Consider the following 16737-nt stretch of genomic DNA (forward strand, 5'->3'; position numbering starts at 1 on the left):
TAGTTTGATGCCATCCTGTTTCTATTTTTGCTTTTGTTGCCTGTGCTTTTGGGGACATACCCAAAAAGTAGTTGCCCAAATCAGTGTCATGGAGCTTTAAAACTGTGCTTTCTTATAGTAATTTTACAGTTTCAGGCCTAATGTTTAAGTCTTTGATCCATTTTGGGTTGATTTTTGGGCATGGTATACGATAAGGCTCTAATTTTATTTTCTGCATATGAATAGCCACTTTTCCAAGCACCATTTATTAAATAGACTGTTCTTTCCCCTTGGTGTGTTCTTCGTGCCTTTGTCAAAAGTCAATAGACAGTAGGCCAGGCACGGTGGCTCACACCTGTAATCCCAGCACTTTCGGAGGACGCTAGTTGATTTCTCTCTCTCTCCTCCCAAGCCAGGTCAGCAGATCTGCAGTGGGGCTTAACAGTTTGCCTTTTTAACAAGCTCCCAGATAATACCGATGCTGCTGGTCCCAGGACCTGCCTTTAGAGTAGCAAGACTGTTAGACAAGTGGTTCCTAGTGTTTTAGCAAAACAGAACAAAAAGATTCAGGACCTCTCCCCAAGATAATTGTACTTTTAGTATCCATTAGTTGTGAAAACACACTGAAAATGACCATGCATTCAGAAAAGATTTTACACGAACTTACATTTCTATAGGTAATGGCATCTGCCTACATTTTGGCAACTTTTCATATAATGCTAAAGGGCTGGATGTTAAGATACAGTAACAGTTGAGGCCATCTGCCTCTCAGTTTTCCTTAAATGCACTTGAATTTCAGCATCTCCACTGGAATTGAAGGCTAGGAGGGTCTCTGTGGCAGGTATCACATGAGAAATATTTGGATTCTCAAGATGACTTTTAGTTCAGTTACTTCCTTGCTAGGTTCTGGTGGATAGATCACAGGTACTAAGTTCTGCAAACTATAGAATTAAGGCTTTTGTGGTCGTTATTGTTAAAGTAGCCTTTTAAGCGTATGATGGCTGCTATTCTGTAGTGTTTGAACATGTTGCAAAAGTACCTGACAAGGCAACTCTAGAGGCTCTGTGCTGTCAGATGTCTTGACTGATGAAGGATGATGCAACTGGCTTTTTTTCTTTGGCCAAAATTTCTTACCTTCTGCTGTGCCACAGTGAATTCCTGAACCACCGATCTGAGGAATGTGAACAAATCACTGTCCACAGGACAAACATACATAGTTTGTGAGTCCCATGGCAATAAGAACGCAGAGCCTTTGATTAAAAAAATTATTAAGAATTTCAAATTGGGAACAGGAGAGCATTAAAGGAAGCCAGGGACTCTTCTGAGCCAGGGCCCTGGGCCATGACACAGGCTGCATGCTCATGAAGCCTCCAACTCTGTTTGCTATTCTTTTTTTTTTTTTTTTTTAAGATGGGGTTTTGCCACATTGCCCAGGCTGCTCTTGAATTCCTGGGCTCAATCCTCCCACCTCAGCCTCCCAAAATGCTAGGATTACAGGCATGAGCCACCACGCCTGGCTGCTTGCTATTTTTTTTTTTTTTTTTTTAATTTATAAGAGATGAGGTCTCACTGTGTTGTCCAGACTGGTCTTGAAATCCTGGGCTCAAGTGATCCTCCTGTCTTGGCCTCCCAAAGTTCTGGGATTACAGTTGTGAGCCACCATGCCTGGTGTGTTGGCTATTCTTAACCCATTCTTAGCCTTCATCTTCTTTGTTCTACTGTTGATGAAAATCGTATGACACTGACATTTTAAAAACTGGCTTTCCAGTCTGTAACTGATTTCTTCAATCAGATTTTCCAGCAGAGAATCCTCACTGAGTTCATGATTAATTCATCATGATGTTAAGTTAAAAAGACTCTGTTGTGCTTAGTTCTGCCTGTCCAAATATCTGAAATACATGATTTAGAAACAGCAAGCCGGGCGCGGTGGCTTAAGCCTGTAATCCCAGCACTTTGGGAGGCCGAGACGGGCGGATCACGAAGTCAGGAGATCGAGACCATCCTGGCTAACACGGTGAAACCCCGTCTCTACTAAAAAGTACAAAAAACTAGCCGGGCGAGGTGGCAGGCGCCTGTAGTCCCAGCTACTCGGGAGGCTGAGGCAGGAGAATGGCGTAAACCCGGGAGGCGGAGCTTGCAGTGAGCTGAGATCCAGCCACTGCACTCCAGCCGGGGCGACAGAGCGAGACTCCGTCTCAAAAATAAATAAATAAATAAAGAAACAGCACACTTAAAGCTACCATTTTTCTGGTCCATGGTCCGTGACAGAATATAATTCAGGAAAATTATCTTTAGGAACATGTTTTCCAAAGGTAATGCTGTTCCTATGATTCGTCGTTTGGTCAACTCTCAAAAGTTGAGCATTTCATCTTCCACTGTTGAATTGTGATCATCTCAAGTGGTCATTTGGACAACAATTTTCAGTCCCTGTAAATGGACTGGACATGACAAAGAGCATGTGCCGCAGGCATTTGTGTAGTCTGTGATTTCTGAAGTTTGGTTGGTGAGATCAAACTGTTTTGGGTACTTTGCTTTTCTCTAAAACATTTCTTCCTTTGTTCCAGCTTTTAAATATGTTTTATTGTATCTAGACTCAATGATAATTTATTGCTGATGTTGTATATATGTTTGGAATTTTTCTATCATAATAATTTGATGTGGTAAAATCAACATTCTGGTTTTAATTCATCTTTACAAGATGCGAAGAATTTGCAAAATAGGATTTTTTTCTTGGAAGACTCATGGCTTAGTTGTAATTGAATAATTAAAACTCAAATACAATTGTGAAAAGATTATTTACTTTAATCTGACAAATATGAATGTACCAAAGAATTTTACAAAACATAGAACTGATAGACTCTTAACTGAATTATTTTTTAAATTGAATTAATAGTTGTTAATTTAATTGATAGTTGTTAACCCAAAAAGAATAGAATATTCTTCCTGGACTATTTGGCAAGTTTATTCTCTTTTTCATATGTATAAATTTTCAATTTCTTCTTTTTAAAGGTTTTTAGCTGTCTTATACATAACATTAATGATCCAAACCATTCATTATTGCAGCATCATACCTGTGCATTACAAACTTTTTATACCTCAAAATATAAAGTATATGAGATTTCCCAAGCTATGTGTAGAATATTTGCAACCGTATGTTCAATGTTAAGAGTTAATACAAGTGACCTCCCTCTTTGCTATGCTGGTTAGATGCGGCAGTAACCAAAATGATCACTTGACCATATGCAAGTGCAGAGACCCCAGAAATGACACTAAGTGGGCATTTTGTTTGTAATTGGCCTTTCAAAGGCTGGGGCCAGAGCTGAAGCCACAGAGCAGATCTTAGCTGAATAATGATGTCGAAGCCACACTTGGGGGCTTTCATGGTTTATCTGAAAAATTTAAGTATTCATACAATGTTTAGAATGTATTTGGATCCTGTGCCACTTTCAGTAGGTGGCCCGCCCATAGATGGGAACACTGATCTATCCATATGATTTGTGGTTCTCATGTTTTTTTGTTTGCTGTTTAGTGCTTGCTCATTTTTATATACTTGGTACACTGCTTAGGGGGCTTGTTTCAGCTTATTTCTACCTGGATGGTCCTCATATATTTCACTAGAGGGTAGTGTCTACAATACCCAAACTTGGCTTGGCTTTTGTGGTTCTCACTGGAAGACATGCCTGTCTGAGCTTTGGGAAGGCTCTTCCGCCTTTAAGGGTCAATCAAAATAGAGTGTTGCTGGGGGATGATTGTGAAGTGGTTTGTGATTCAGATCTATTACCTACCACAGAGGCTCTGCCTATGCTGTATGCGGTGAGAATGGTTCCCTCAGGCCTGTGCCGGACCATGGCTGCTTTCCTCAGACCACTGGCCTTGATTCCAAGGTCTTAATTGATTCATTAACTGATGAATAACAACATAAACACTTAAGAAACTCCTTCATCTCCAAACTAGAACATTGCTCGCAGTGATAAGCTGTCTGCCTCATCCTCCGGCCCTCCCCTCAGAGGAAATTGCCTGGCTTTGTGATTTTCATGATCTATTTAAGGAGTTTTATTACTCACATATATATTGATCCATAAACAACATCAAGTTCCATTTCCATTTATAGTTTGAATCTGTAAAAAGAAATAACGTTATCTATTGTCTTTGAAGAATTGGTTTTTTGATTCAACCTTGTTTCTGAGACTCACTATGTCCTGACGTGCTGTCGTTACCCAGTTTTCCCTGATGAGTGAGTGAGTGGCCTTCCCCATTGCTTGAGTGTCTTATGGCTTAGGCACCTGTGCTCTGCCGGTCAGGTTGAGCACCTAAGTTCTTTGCATGTTTTTCCTATCACAGACAGTGTTGCTATGCACATTGTTACATGTCTCCAGGACCTGTGTAATAATCTCTCTTGCATTTTTTGAGTTGAAGTTGAGTGAATTTATAACTTGAAGACGATGGCAAATAGTTTTCCAAGCAATTGTATTATTTTACGCCTCTTCGTAGGAGTATGTAAATGATCCTGTTTATCCACATCTTTTCCAACACCTGGTTAGGTCAAAATTCTTGTTTGTTTTTAACAGACACATAATAATTGCCCGTATTTCTGATGTAGAGAGGGATGTTTTGATGCATGCATACGCTGTGTAACAGACAAATCAGCTGGGCGCGGTGGCTGAACCTGTAATCCCAGCACTTTGGGAGGCCGAGGCAGGCGGATCTCATGAGGTCAGGAATTCGAGACCAGCCTGGTCAACATGGTGAAACCCCATCTCTACTAAAAATACAAAAATTAGCCGGGCATGGTGGTGCATGCCTGTAATCCCAGCTACTCGGAGGCTGAGGCAGCAGAATTGCTGGAACCCAGGAGGCGGAGGTTGCCCTGAGCAGAGGTCGTGCCATTGCAACCAGCCTGAGCAACAAGAGCAAAACTCCAACTCACAAAAACCTAACAGAACAAAACACAACAAAAAGACAGCCAAATTAGAGCAGTTAGCATGTCTGTCACCTCACACTTTTATTATTTGTGGTTAGAACGCTCAAAACCCTTTTCTAGCTATTTTTAAATATACACTATTAACTGCAGTCTCCAACAGAACGCCTGCACTTTTTCCTCCTGATTGTAGCTTTGTACACATTGAACAGTCTTTCCCTATCCCTTCTCCAGCCCTCCCCAGCCTCTGCTAAGCACTGTTCTACTCTCTTCCTTTATGAAATCAATGACTTTAGCTCCCAGGTATGAGTGGGAACATGTGGTGCCTGGTTGATTTCATTTAACATCCTGTCCCCCAGTTTCATCCATGTTGCTACAAATGGCAGAATGTTGCTATTTTTTTGTGACTGAATAATATTCCACTGTGTGTATATACCACAGTTTCTTTTTTCTTTTTTGAGATGAGATTTCCCTTTTGTTGCCCACGCTGGAGGGCATTGGTGGGATCTTGGCTCACTGTAACCTCTGCCTTCCGGGTTCAAGCAATTCCCCTGCCTCAGCCTTCCAAGTAGGTGGGATTACAGGTATGCATCACCACGCCCAGGTTCAAGCGAGTCCCCTGCCTCAGCCCCCCAAGTAGCTGGGATTACAGGTGTGCATCACCACGCCCAGCTAATTTTTGTATTTTCGGTAGAAACTGAGTTTTGCCATGTTGGTCAGGCTGGTTTCGAACTCCTGACCTCAGGTGATCCACCAGCCTTGGCCTCCCAAAGTGCTGGGATTATAGGTGTGAGCCACTGCACCCAGCCTATACCACAGTTTCTTTGTCCATTTACCTGTTGATGGACACTTAGGTTGATTCCATATCTTGGCTATTGTGAATAGTGCAGCAGTAAACCCGGAAGTGCAGATATCCCTTGGATACTGATTTCCTTCCTTTTGGGTAGATGTCCAGCAGTGGGATTGCTGGGTCATATGGTATATCTACTTTTAGTTTTTCAAGGGACCTCCATGCTGTTTTCCATAGTGGTTGTGTTACTGGGAGAGGGGCAGGGTCATCAGTTCTTGTTTTCTTGGAAGAAAATGCAGCCAAGAGACACAAAGGTTAAGTAGCAGTTTATTGGAAGAAGATAAAGTACATTCCAAGAAGGAGCAGCTGGCTGGGATGGAAAGCGACAGCAGCAGCAAGGTTTATTTAGAGACAGCACCCTCCAGATGACAGGCAGAGCAGCTGCTGAGAGAGTGAATGAGCCCACAGCGGCCGTGCTGGGACTCTATGAGGCTCTTCGTGATTATTCTCGGAGGGGCTTGAGGGAGTGTCACTTGCAATCGTGTTTTAGGCAGTCTCCTTTGGTGCACATGCTTGTGGTTGTACATGGCTAGTACACATGTCCATGTCTCATTAGCATTTCAAATGTCCACCCAAGGGTGTGCTTTTTTGTATTACAATGAGCAAAAGGCTACTCTAGGGCACGTTTTTGGAGGCATGCACGTGCTCATCAGCAAGAAAAATGGCATACCACACTTATCTCCAGCTGGGGCCTGATACATCCGCCCTTCAGGGCAGAAGGAGCCCAACCATGAGGCCCCAAGCAGCCAGTATGGCCGTTGTCTTTTTTGCTGTCATTGGGCAGCGTCTCCAGTACTACTTTTCCCTGGGGTTCCCTTGCGTGCTCATTTCTGGCTATCTACCTTCTCTAACAGGTGAGCTAATTTACACTCCTAACAGTATATTAAGTCGTCTCCTGTCTCCACATCCACACCAACATTGGTTATTTGTGTGTGTGTGTGTTTAGACAGAGTCTTGCTTTTTTGCAAGGCTGGAGTGCAGTGGCGTGATCTCAGCTCACTGCAATCTCCGTCTCCCGGTTTCAAGTGATCCTTCTGCCTCAACCCCCTGAGTAGCTGGGACTACAGGCATGTGCCATCACGCCCAGCTAATTTTTGTATTTTGAGTAGAGATGGAATTTCGCCATGTTGGCCAGGATGGTCTCGATCTCTTGACATCATGATCTGTCCGCCTTGGCCTCCCTGGGATTACAGGCACCCCGCCATTTTTTGTGTTTTTAATAGTAGCCATTCTAATTGGGATGAGGTGGTATCTCATAGTGGCTTTGATTGGTATTTCCCTGGTGACTACTGATGTTGAGTAGTTTTTCATATACCTGTTGCCCATTAGTATGTCTTTTGAAAAATGTCTGTTCAGGCTGGGCGGACGTGGTAGCTCAAGCCTATACAATCCCAGCACTTTGGGAGGCTGAGGTGGGCAGATTACCTGAGCTCAGGAATTTGAAACCATCCTGTGCAACATGGTGAAACCCCATCTCTACTAAAATGCAAAAAATTAGCTGGGTGTGGTGGCACGTGCCTGTTATCCCAGCTCCTCAGGAGGCCGAGGCAGGAAAATCACTTCAACCCAGGAAGCGGAGGTTGGGGTTGAGCTGAGATTGTGCTACTGTACTCCAGCCTGGGTGACAGAGCAAGACAAAGAAAGAAAGGAGAGAGAGAGAGAAAGAGAGAAAGGGAGAGGAAAAAATGTCTATTCACATCTTGCCCATTTTAAAATTAGATTATTTGTTTGTTGGCTATTGAGTTGAGTTCCTTATGTATTTTGAATATGAACCCTTGTCAGAGGCATAGTTTGCAAACATTTTTTCCCATTCTGCGGGTTGTGTCTTCACCTTGTTTCCTTTGCTGTGCAAAAGGTTTTTATATTGATGTAATCCCATTTGTCTATTTTTGAGGTTTTACACAAAAAATCTTTGCCCAGACCAATGTCTTGAAGCATTTCCTCAATATTTTCTTGTGTTTTCATAGTTTTAGGTCTTAGATGTAACTGTTTGATCCATTTTGATTTGCTTTTTGTATATGGTGAGAGAGGGGGGTCTAGTTTTATTTTTCTGCATATAAATAACTAGTTTTCCCAGCATCATTTATTGAAGAGGCTGTTCTTTCCTCAGTGTGTGTTCTTAGCATTATGTTGAAAATGAGTTGACTGTTAAGTGTGTGAATTCACTTCTGGGTTCTCTATTCTGTTCCATTTCTTTGTGTGTCTGTCTTCATGCCATTACCATGCTGTTTTGGTTACTGTGGCTTTGCAATACATTTTGAAATCTGGTGGTGTGATGCCTCCAGCTTGTTCTGTCTAAGATTGCTTTGTTTATTCAGGGTCTTTTGTGGTGCCATATGAGTTTTAGGATTTTTGTTTTTCTATTTCTGTGAAGAATGTCATTGGTTGTTTATATATATAGAGAGAGAGAAATTGCATTGAATCTATAACTGCTTTGGCTGTATGGTCATTATAACAATATTTATTCTTCTAATCCATGAGCATAGGATAACTTAATTGATTTGCATCTTCTTTTATTTTTATTTTTTCTTTTTCTTTATTTTTTTTTTTTATGGAGTTTCACTTTTGTTGCCCAGGCTGGAGTGCAGTGGCTCTGCCTCCTGGGTTCAAGCGATTCTCCTGCCTCAGCCTCCCAGGTAGCTGGGATTACAGGCATGTGCCACCACACCTGGCTAATTTTGTATTTTTAGTAGAGATGGAGGTTTCTCCATGTTGGTCAGGCTGGTCTCGAACTCTCGAACTCAGGTGGTATCATTTGTAATGTCTCTTTTTTTCCTCTGATTTTACTTATTTGAGTCTTTTTTCCTCTTAGTTTAGCTAAAGATTGTTCAATTTTATCTTTTCAAAAAAACAACTTTTTGTTTTGTTGGTCTTTTGAATTTTTTTTTTTTAAGAGACAAGGTCAGGCGGGGCACGGTGGCTCACATCTCTAATCCCAACACTTTGGGAGGCCGAGATGGGCGGATCACCTGAGGTCAGTCTTGTCCCACTGACCTTGTAGAGGAGATGAACTTATCAATTAGCCCTGCCAAAGACTCAGAGCACCTCTTGACCCTTTGTACTTGTCCAAATTCATTTATGTTCTTAGCGGCCCTCAGGAGATTAGAATGTGTTAAGTCCTGTCAGTGCCCCAGACAGGGGAGATAGAAGCCAGCCCCTTCAGGTGCAGCTGGAGACGTTGGGGCATTAAGTGTGTGTTCCAGTTTATTCTATCCTGAAGGAAAAGCTGGGAGCATGAGTTTATCCCCCACTTGCTCTGCAAAAAGCCAGACAGAGGATCTGTGGCAAGTGCCTGCACTCATTTTTAAACTGCACACTCCTTCAATGCATTGTTTTGCTCTTTGTCACCTCCAGGGGCCTAGCAAATGCTGACTCCTCTCTGCTTAGAGATAGACAGGTTGGAAGCTTGACGCTATCTGTTGAGCAAACCAGTGGGAGCTGCTGTGGAAGTGCTCACCTGCCTGTTCAGGGTCTCAGGAGCACTGGTGTCCTGCTCTGTCAGCTCCCAGATGCATGGAAACCCCAGGGCAGCAGCTGCACATGTGCAGACAAACTCCTTCTAGGGAGACAGTGGGAGTCAGGCCTTTTTGCCTTTTCACCCTGCACTGGGCCTGGGGCGATGTTTTTTGGTCTCTGTGCCCCTGTGGGACTCAGAAATACAGAGCCTTGTCAACTCCCAAAGCTTGGTGATGGAGGAGCTAGTCCTTCGTTTGAGAGGGGTAAGCGTTGTGTACTCAATGTGTGAAGTTAGAGACCTGATTTTATCATGGAGCAGGGGGTGGGAGAAGGCATGGGACTTGCCCACACACCTGTCCAGACTCCTGGAAATCTATTGTTTACCTGCCCATTGGCTCCAGGTGCAGGCTGGTTATTACTAGAAGCCCATCCCTCGGGCAATAGGTCGGACAGCCCGCAGACATACCCTTCCAGGGAGAAACTGGGAGCCTGGCATTTCTGCCTGTTTGTGCTGAGCGCAGGGGCACAGCTGCTGGAAGAGCTCACGTGCCCATTTAAAACTGCCTCTTTGCCCTCTGTGGTCGCAGAGGATTCATAGCTGCTGACCCATGTCTGCTGCCAGAGCTAGGTGAGCTAGCAGCCAAGCCCTTGAGTGGGAACTGCAAAAGCTAGGGCTGCCTATGTGTGGTCCAAACCCTCGCCTCTCCAGGAGAAAGCTGGGCGCAGGGATTCCTTCCCCACAGTAAGGTATTGTGCCTATGGTGGGGCTTGTGGTGCGAGTGTGTCTCAGCTTTTCCAACCCATCGCGATATGGATGTTTTCTCCATTGCCCCATGTGCTAGTTTCTGGGTTTCTTTCTGAGGGAGTTGATTTGTGTGTAGATGGGAGTTTTTCTGTGTGTCCACGGGAAAAGGGAGCCCCAGGAGCCTCCTCCTCTAACCATCTCGCTTATGTCACCCTCTGTGATTCTTTTTATACATAGTTAATGATTCACTAATATTTTGTTGAGGAATTTTGCATTTATGTTCATGAGAGATACTGGTTTCTAGGTTTTTTTCTTATGTCTGTCTGGTTTTGGTATTAGGATAATGCTGGCCTCAGAGAATGAGTTAGGAAGTGTTCTCTCTGCTTTTGTCTTTTGGAAGAGATTGTAGGGAATTGGTATAATTTTTCCCATAAATGTTTGGTAGAACCCATTGTTCACTAGTGAACCCATCTGGGTGTAACTGAGTACTCCCATTCTCTAAGAGATAGTTAGTTTCATTACTTTTCTTACTGTTATTTTCTTTTCACTTCCCCTCTTCCCTCCCCTGCCTTTGGTCCTTTAGAAAAGCAAGTATCACCTCTCACCTCCCCCTCACCAGACATTCCCTGCAGGGGTAAAGAAAGAATCTGTAAACTTGGAGATAGGTTGAAGGAGGTTTGGTTGAGAACAGGGCAAGTTCTTCCAGCTGATCTTTCCTGAGACTTAGCAGTAGATTTGCAGCCCAAAGTGTACCCACTAGGGAACTCTCCCTGCCAGGGGGTGGCCTCAAAACTTCCACACTCCAGGGGTTTGCCTTTCACCCACTAGGAAGGCATGGAGAAGGCATATCCCCTTGGCCACCTTTACAACTTACTTCTGCCCAGGCAGGTGCCAACTCAGCTGCCCAGTGCATAACTCGGTACAGCTGCCTGGTAGATAACCGCCATTGCTCACTCCCCCCACCCCCGCAACACACCTTATGAAAATGTCCCTTTCTCCTGCAAAGGAGAAATGGCACATTAAAAGGCAGGATGCGTCATACTCCTTCCCCCAAGCTGGCTTCAGAATAAATTCACATTTTTGTATAAAACCTTCTTTTGTATCAGATTTCTTTGGTGTCAGAGTTAGTAGAACTCTGTATGCAGTGAGCAGCTAACCAGCTTTTCAGCTGCATGGGCACTATGTTCCATCTTCCTTCCGTCCTCAGTCTGGAGAACCTCAGTCAACCTGTCTCTAAGTTTATGGATTTTTCTTTTGCCAGCTCTAATCTGCTGTTGACCTCCGCTAGTAAATTTTTCATTTCAGGCCAGGCACGGTGGCTCACGCCTGTAATCCCAGCGCTTTGGGAGGTCAAGGTGGGTGGAGCATGAGGTCAGGAGTTCAAGACCAGCCTGGCCAACATGGTGAAACCCCATCTGTACTAAAAATACAAAAAATTAGCTGGACCTGGTGGTGGGTGCCTGTAATCCCAGCTACTCGGGAGGCTGAGGCAGAGAATTGCTTGAACCCGGGAGGCGGAGGTTGCAGTGAGCCAAGATTGCGCCACTGCACTGCACTCCAGCCTGGGTGACAGAGCAAGACTCCATCAAATAAATAAATAAATAAATAAATTCATTTTAGTTATTGTACTTCTCAACTCAAGAATTTCTGCTTGGTTCTTTTTTTTATAGTTTTTGCTTTATTGGTACTCTTTATTCAGTGAGGCAGCATTTTCATACTTTTACTTCTTTTGACATGGATGGTTTTCTTAGTTCTTTGAACATATAACAGTTAAAGTCTCTGTTTAGTAAGGCCAACATCTAGCGTTTCTCAGTGAAAAGTTCTTCTGATTGCTGTTTTCCTGTGTGTGGCCATACTTTTCTGTTTCATTATGTCTTGTATTTTTTGTTGGAGAAAGAACATTTTAGATAATATAATGTGGAAACACTGGACATCAGAGACCCCCATACCAGCGTTTGTTGTTGTTGCTGTTTTATTGTTATTGTCCTTGTTGTTGATCATTGTTCAGTGACAACTTTCCTGAACTAAGGCTGGGCGCAGTGGCTCACGCCTGTAATCCCAGCACTTTGGGAGGCCCAGGCGGGCGGGTCAGGAGATCGAGACCACCCTGGCTAACACGGTGTAACCCCGTCTTTACTAAAAATACAAAAAATTAGCCGGGCGTGGTGGCGGGCGCCTGTAGTCCCAGCTACTTGGGAGGCTGAGGCAGGAGAATGGCATGAACCTGGGAGGCGGAGCTTGCAGTGAGCCAAGATCATGCCACTGCACTCCAGCCTGGGTGACACAGGGAGACTCCGTTCCCCCTCCCCAAAAAAAAAAAAAAAAACTTTCCTGAACTAATTCTGTGACATCTATCTTCCCTGTAGTGTGTGGCCACTGACTTCTCCGTTTGGTTACTTTAGTGGTCAGATAGTAAGTAGTCAGAGATTTCCTTAAATGCCTAAGCCAGTGAGTCTTCCAGTATTTGCTGAGGGGCTGTGTGTGTCTGTTAGGGCACACCTTCAAAGCGCAGGCAGTTTGCGATTCTGTATTTGCCTTCATTGCTTTCTTGCATATGGCCTTGTGGTCAGTCAGAGGGGAGAGATCAGAGCCCTCTCAGGTCTTACATGGGCATGCGCATGGCCTTCCAGATCCTCAGGAATGTATCAGTGCTTTTCAAAGTCCCTGTGGACATCTCATTCCCCAGGCTGAGTGCAGTAGTAACATCACAGCTCACTGTAGCCTCAACATCCTGGGCTCAAGTGATCCTCCTGCCTCAGCTTCCCAAGTAGCTCTGACTACAGGTGTATGCCACCACACTCAACTGATTTTTAAATTTTTTATAGAGACAGAGACTTGCTATGTTGCCCAGGCTGGTCTCAAACTCCTGAGTTCAAGCGATCCTCCTGCCTTGGCCTCTTGAAGCTTTGGGATTATAGGCATGAACCACTGCAGCTGGCACTGGAGCTTCAGTTTTAAGAGGTGTTCTCAGAAATCAATACCAAATTTACTGTTCATTGATCACTTCATATGTGGTGTCAGCTTAGGTTTGCGGTAGGCTGGGGAGCTAGGAAGAGACAAAGTGATGAGTGCTCCTGTGTGTCTAGGTAGCAGGACATGAGAAGCAACTCTGAAGACCTCACTAATTGGCTGTTCCTTTTCTCTGTGGCCAGTGTTTGTCCAGCACGATGCTGCCCAACTCTACCTCAAACTCTGGAACCTGATTAAGGACCAGATCACTGATGTACACTTGGTAAGAACCTAGAACCAGAGCACTCGGAAGTTTAAGATGCTGCTCATTTGACTCAGCTGTTGTTCCTGTAGTGTGTAGAAGAATAAGAGAGTTAATCCACATAAAACACTTAACCACAGTTTCATAATATTGTTACTGGTAATATTTTGCACCTTTGTGAGTAGGACAAAGAGCATTAGTGACTACCATTTCTAGAGCTTCTGTCTCTTGGCTCCACCTTCTGGCAATTGGCCTGACCTGGCTTATGGTGGTGTTCCCATCTCACCTCTCTGCTCTCCCTCTTGCAGGTGGAGAGGCTGCAGGCCCTGTATATGATACAGGTGAAGGACTCCTTGATTTGCCTTGACTGTGCCATGGAGAGTAGCAGAAAGAGCATCATACTCACCCTCCCACTTTTTCTTTTCAAAGCTCCTGAAGACACTGGTAAGGGGATTCTCTTGGTATTTGCTGCTTCTGTATGTGTTAGTCCATTTTCTGTTGTTATGAGTCAATATCTGAGATTAGGTAATTTATTTCTTACAGTTCTGGAGGCTGGGAATTCTTGGTTGAGGGGCTGCACCTGGTGAGGGCCTGCCTGCTGGTGGGGACTCTGAGAGTCCTGAGGCGAGGCAGTGCAGGGCATCACATGGTGAGGGGGCTGAGCATGCTAATGTGCCAGCTCAAGTCTCTCTTCCTCTTCATATGAAGCCACCAGTCCCACTCCCAGGATAACCCACTAACCCATTAATCCATGAGTGGATTAATTCATTCATGAGGTCTGTGCCCTTATGACCCAATGACCCCCTCTTTTTTTTTTTTTTGGAGACTTCCTGTCACTCAGGCTGGAGTGCAGTGGTATAATCTCAGCTCACTACGATCTGTGCCTCCCATGTTCAAACGATTCTCCTGCCTCCCGAGTAGCTGGGATTACAGATGCCCACCACCACACCCAGATAATTTTTGTATTTTTAGTAGAGTCGGGGTTTCACCACGTTGGCCAGGCTGGTCTCAAACTCCTGGCCTCAGGTGATCCACCCGCCTCAGTCTCCCAAAGTGCTGGGATTACAGGCGTGAGCAACCTCATCCTCCCTAAATATTTCTCAAAGGCTTCACCTTTCCATCTAGCCACATTGGGGATTCAGTTTCAACCTGGGTTTTGGGGAGGACAAACCCTCAAACCATCGCACCACATAATACAGTGTGGCCAGTTCCCCCTTGCCTCTTTGATCTATCTCTGGCTATGGAAAAGTCGCTTATTTCATTTTCATGGCTCTGGACAATTTCTCCTTTATTTTGGCAAAAATGTTTTTCCCTCCTACCTCCACCTCCCTCATACTGCTCCCTTAACAGGAGCCCCTCCTGTTTTCTTCCTCCAGTCAGTAGGTGCCCTTTGAGATCCTGCCAAGGGGACCACACCAGGCCAGGCATTAAGGGGGGGGATATGAAGAAAACCAGAAAAAAAGCTGAAATCCTCAGCTGTAAAGTGTGGGGAGGCTGTACCCGCTACAGTTTGGGGCTGTGTCCCCACCCAAAAATCTCATGTTCAATTTTAATCCCCAGTGTTGGAGATAGGGCCAGTGGGAAGGAGACTGGATCCTGGGGGAGGGTTTCTCGTGAATGGTTTGGCACCATCCCCCATGGTACTGTCTTTGTGACAGTGAGTTCTCATGAGATCTGGTTGTTTAAAAGTATGCAGCCAGGCTGAGTGTGGTGGCTCATGCCTGTAACCCCAGCACTTTGGGAGGCCGAGGCGGGTGAATCACCTGAGGTCAGGAATTCAAGACCAGCCTATTCAACATGGTAAAACCCTGTCTCTACTAAAAATACAAAAAATTAGCCGGGTGTGGTGGCAAGGCCTGTAGTCCTAGCTACTCAGGAGGCTAAGGCAGGAGAATCACTTGAACCTGGGAGGCACGCCCCTGCACTCCAGCTCATTTACTTTTGTGCACCTGCTCCTCCCATGTAAGATGCCTGGTCCTGCTTGGCCTTCTGCTATGATGGGGAGCTTCCTGCAGCCTCCCCAGAAGCAGATGCTGCCGTGCTTCCTGTCAGCCTGCAGAACCATGAGCCAATCAAACTGCTTTTCTTATAAATTACCCAGTCTCAGCTATTGTCTCACAGCAGTGTGAGAACAGATGAATACAGTACTCTAGGTGGGAAATACCGACACTTTCTTTTTTCCCTATTCTCTTGGGTGGGACAGGAGGACGCCCTGCACTGCTTCTCCCAGCCCAGGGAGTTATCAAGCAAGTGCTTCTGTGAGAACTGTGGGAAGAAGACCCATGGGAAACAGGTACTCATTCCCTAGATCAGACTCAGCTGTCCCTCGGTGCACATGGGGGGTTGGTTCCAGGACCCCTGTGTGTACCAAAATCCACACACACTCAAGTCCCCCAGTCGGTCCTACAGAACCCACATATAGGAAAAGTTTGTCCCTCATCTATGTGGTTGTGCATCTGGGATACTATATTTTTTGATGAGCGTTTGGGAACTCGTGCCTCTATGGGGGAGGGCAGACTGTATTTATTTAAAACAATGTGTGTGTAAGTGGACCCACACAGTCCAAACCCGTGCTGTTAAGGGGTCAACTGTCCTTCACTAGCCTTAGGGTTGCCCCCTGTGAATTTCCTGATAGAATCATCAGAGGCCCTGAGGGCACCCCATTTTGGTGAGAAAGGGAATCTGGATCTGGCCAGTAGTATCTGGGACACTGGGGTTCTAATTTCTAGAGCCGTGGATGTGGCTTCTCAAGTGGCATCACCGAGAGGGACCAGAGAAGAGGGCCTGAGAGCAGCCAGCAGGGAATTTCCCTCGAGGCGAGATTAGCTCCCTGGAGCAGGTGCCGTGGCTCCCCGGGTCCTGGTGCCTCGTGTGGGGACCGCATGGTGGTACAATAGCCAAGTTTTGCATTATTGTCAGAGGAGCTCAGCAGATCCAGCAAACAGGAGTCTTAAACTCCGTGATGTCACCCTGCTCCCCTCTTTTTGGGAAGAACGCATCACTAGCCCTGACATTTCTCTGACTCTCTCGTTCCAATCATGTGATTCTCCATCAGGAATTCACAGACAAGAAAGATCTGCCACGCCCTGGACTTCCCCCAGAGCCTGGATTTCAGTCAGGTCCTTCCGATGGCGTGAGAGCCCTGTGATACTGAGGAGCAGGTGGGTTGCTGCTGACCTCTTTGCCATCCTGCCCCTCCCCAGATGCCTCATCCTTTCCGTTTTCCCTTCCCTCACCCTGAGTCTGCTAGAAGCCACCCATTCCTCAGAGATTGTCCCCAGCCTTAAAATACTTTCTTCTTTCTAAATACTGGATTTGTGTTTATATGCCTCACAGTACTGAGGGAAGGAATCCAGAATTCAGTAGGCTTCTTTGGAAATAACATGTGGAATACATAGAAATGCAAAGGCAAACATGTCATTGTGGGTTCTTACTATCAACCAAACTTTCTTCCCAAAATGGCCCGTGCCCACTTTGAGGATAATCATAAAGTAGCCAGTTGACTGGACCACATTTAATCAGAGTAAAGGTTAATTTTCTTGTCCTGAGATAATAACTTATTGAGAGATTCTGAGAAA

General features: G+C 45.1%; 1 pseudogene; it reads left to right on the top strand.

The window, feature by feature from the left end:
• The window catches only part of LOC139358678 (actin-related protein 2-like), a 43508-nt pseudogene extending 27252 nt beyond the window's left edge, over positions 1–16256 (top strand).
• The last annotated feature ends 481 nt before the right edge of the window (positions 16257–16737 follow it).

This window comes from Macaca nemestrina, chromosome 15 (assembly GCF_043159975.1).
Source record: "Macaca nemestrina isolate mMacNem1 chromosome 15, mMacNem.hap1, whole genome shotgun sequence".
Classification (NCBI taxonomy): domain Eukaryota; kingdom Metazoa; phylum Chordata; class Mammalia; order Primates; family Cercopithecidae; genus Macaca; species Macaca nemestrina.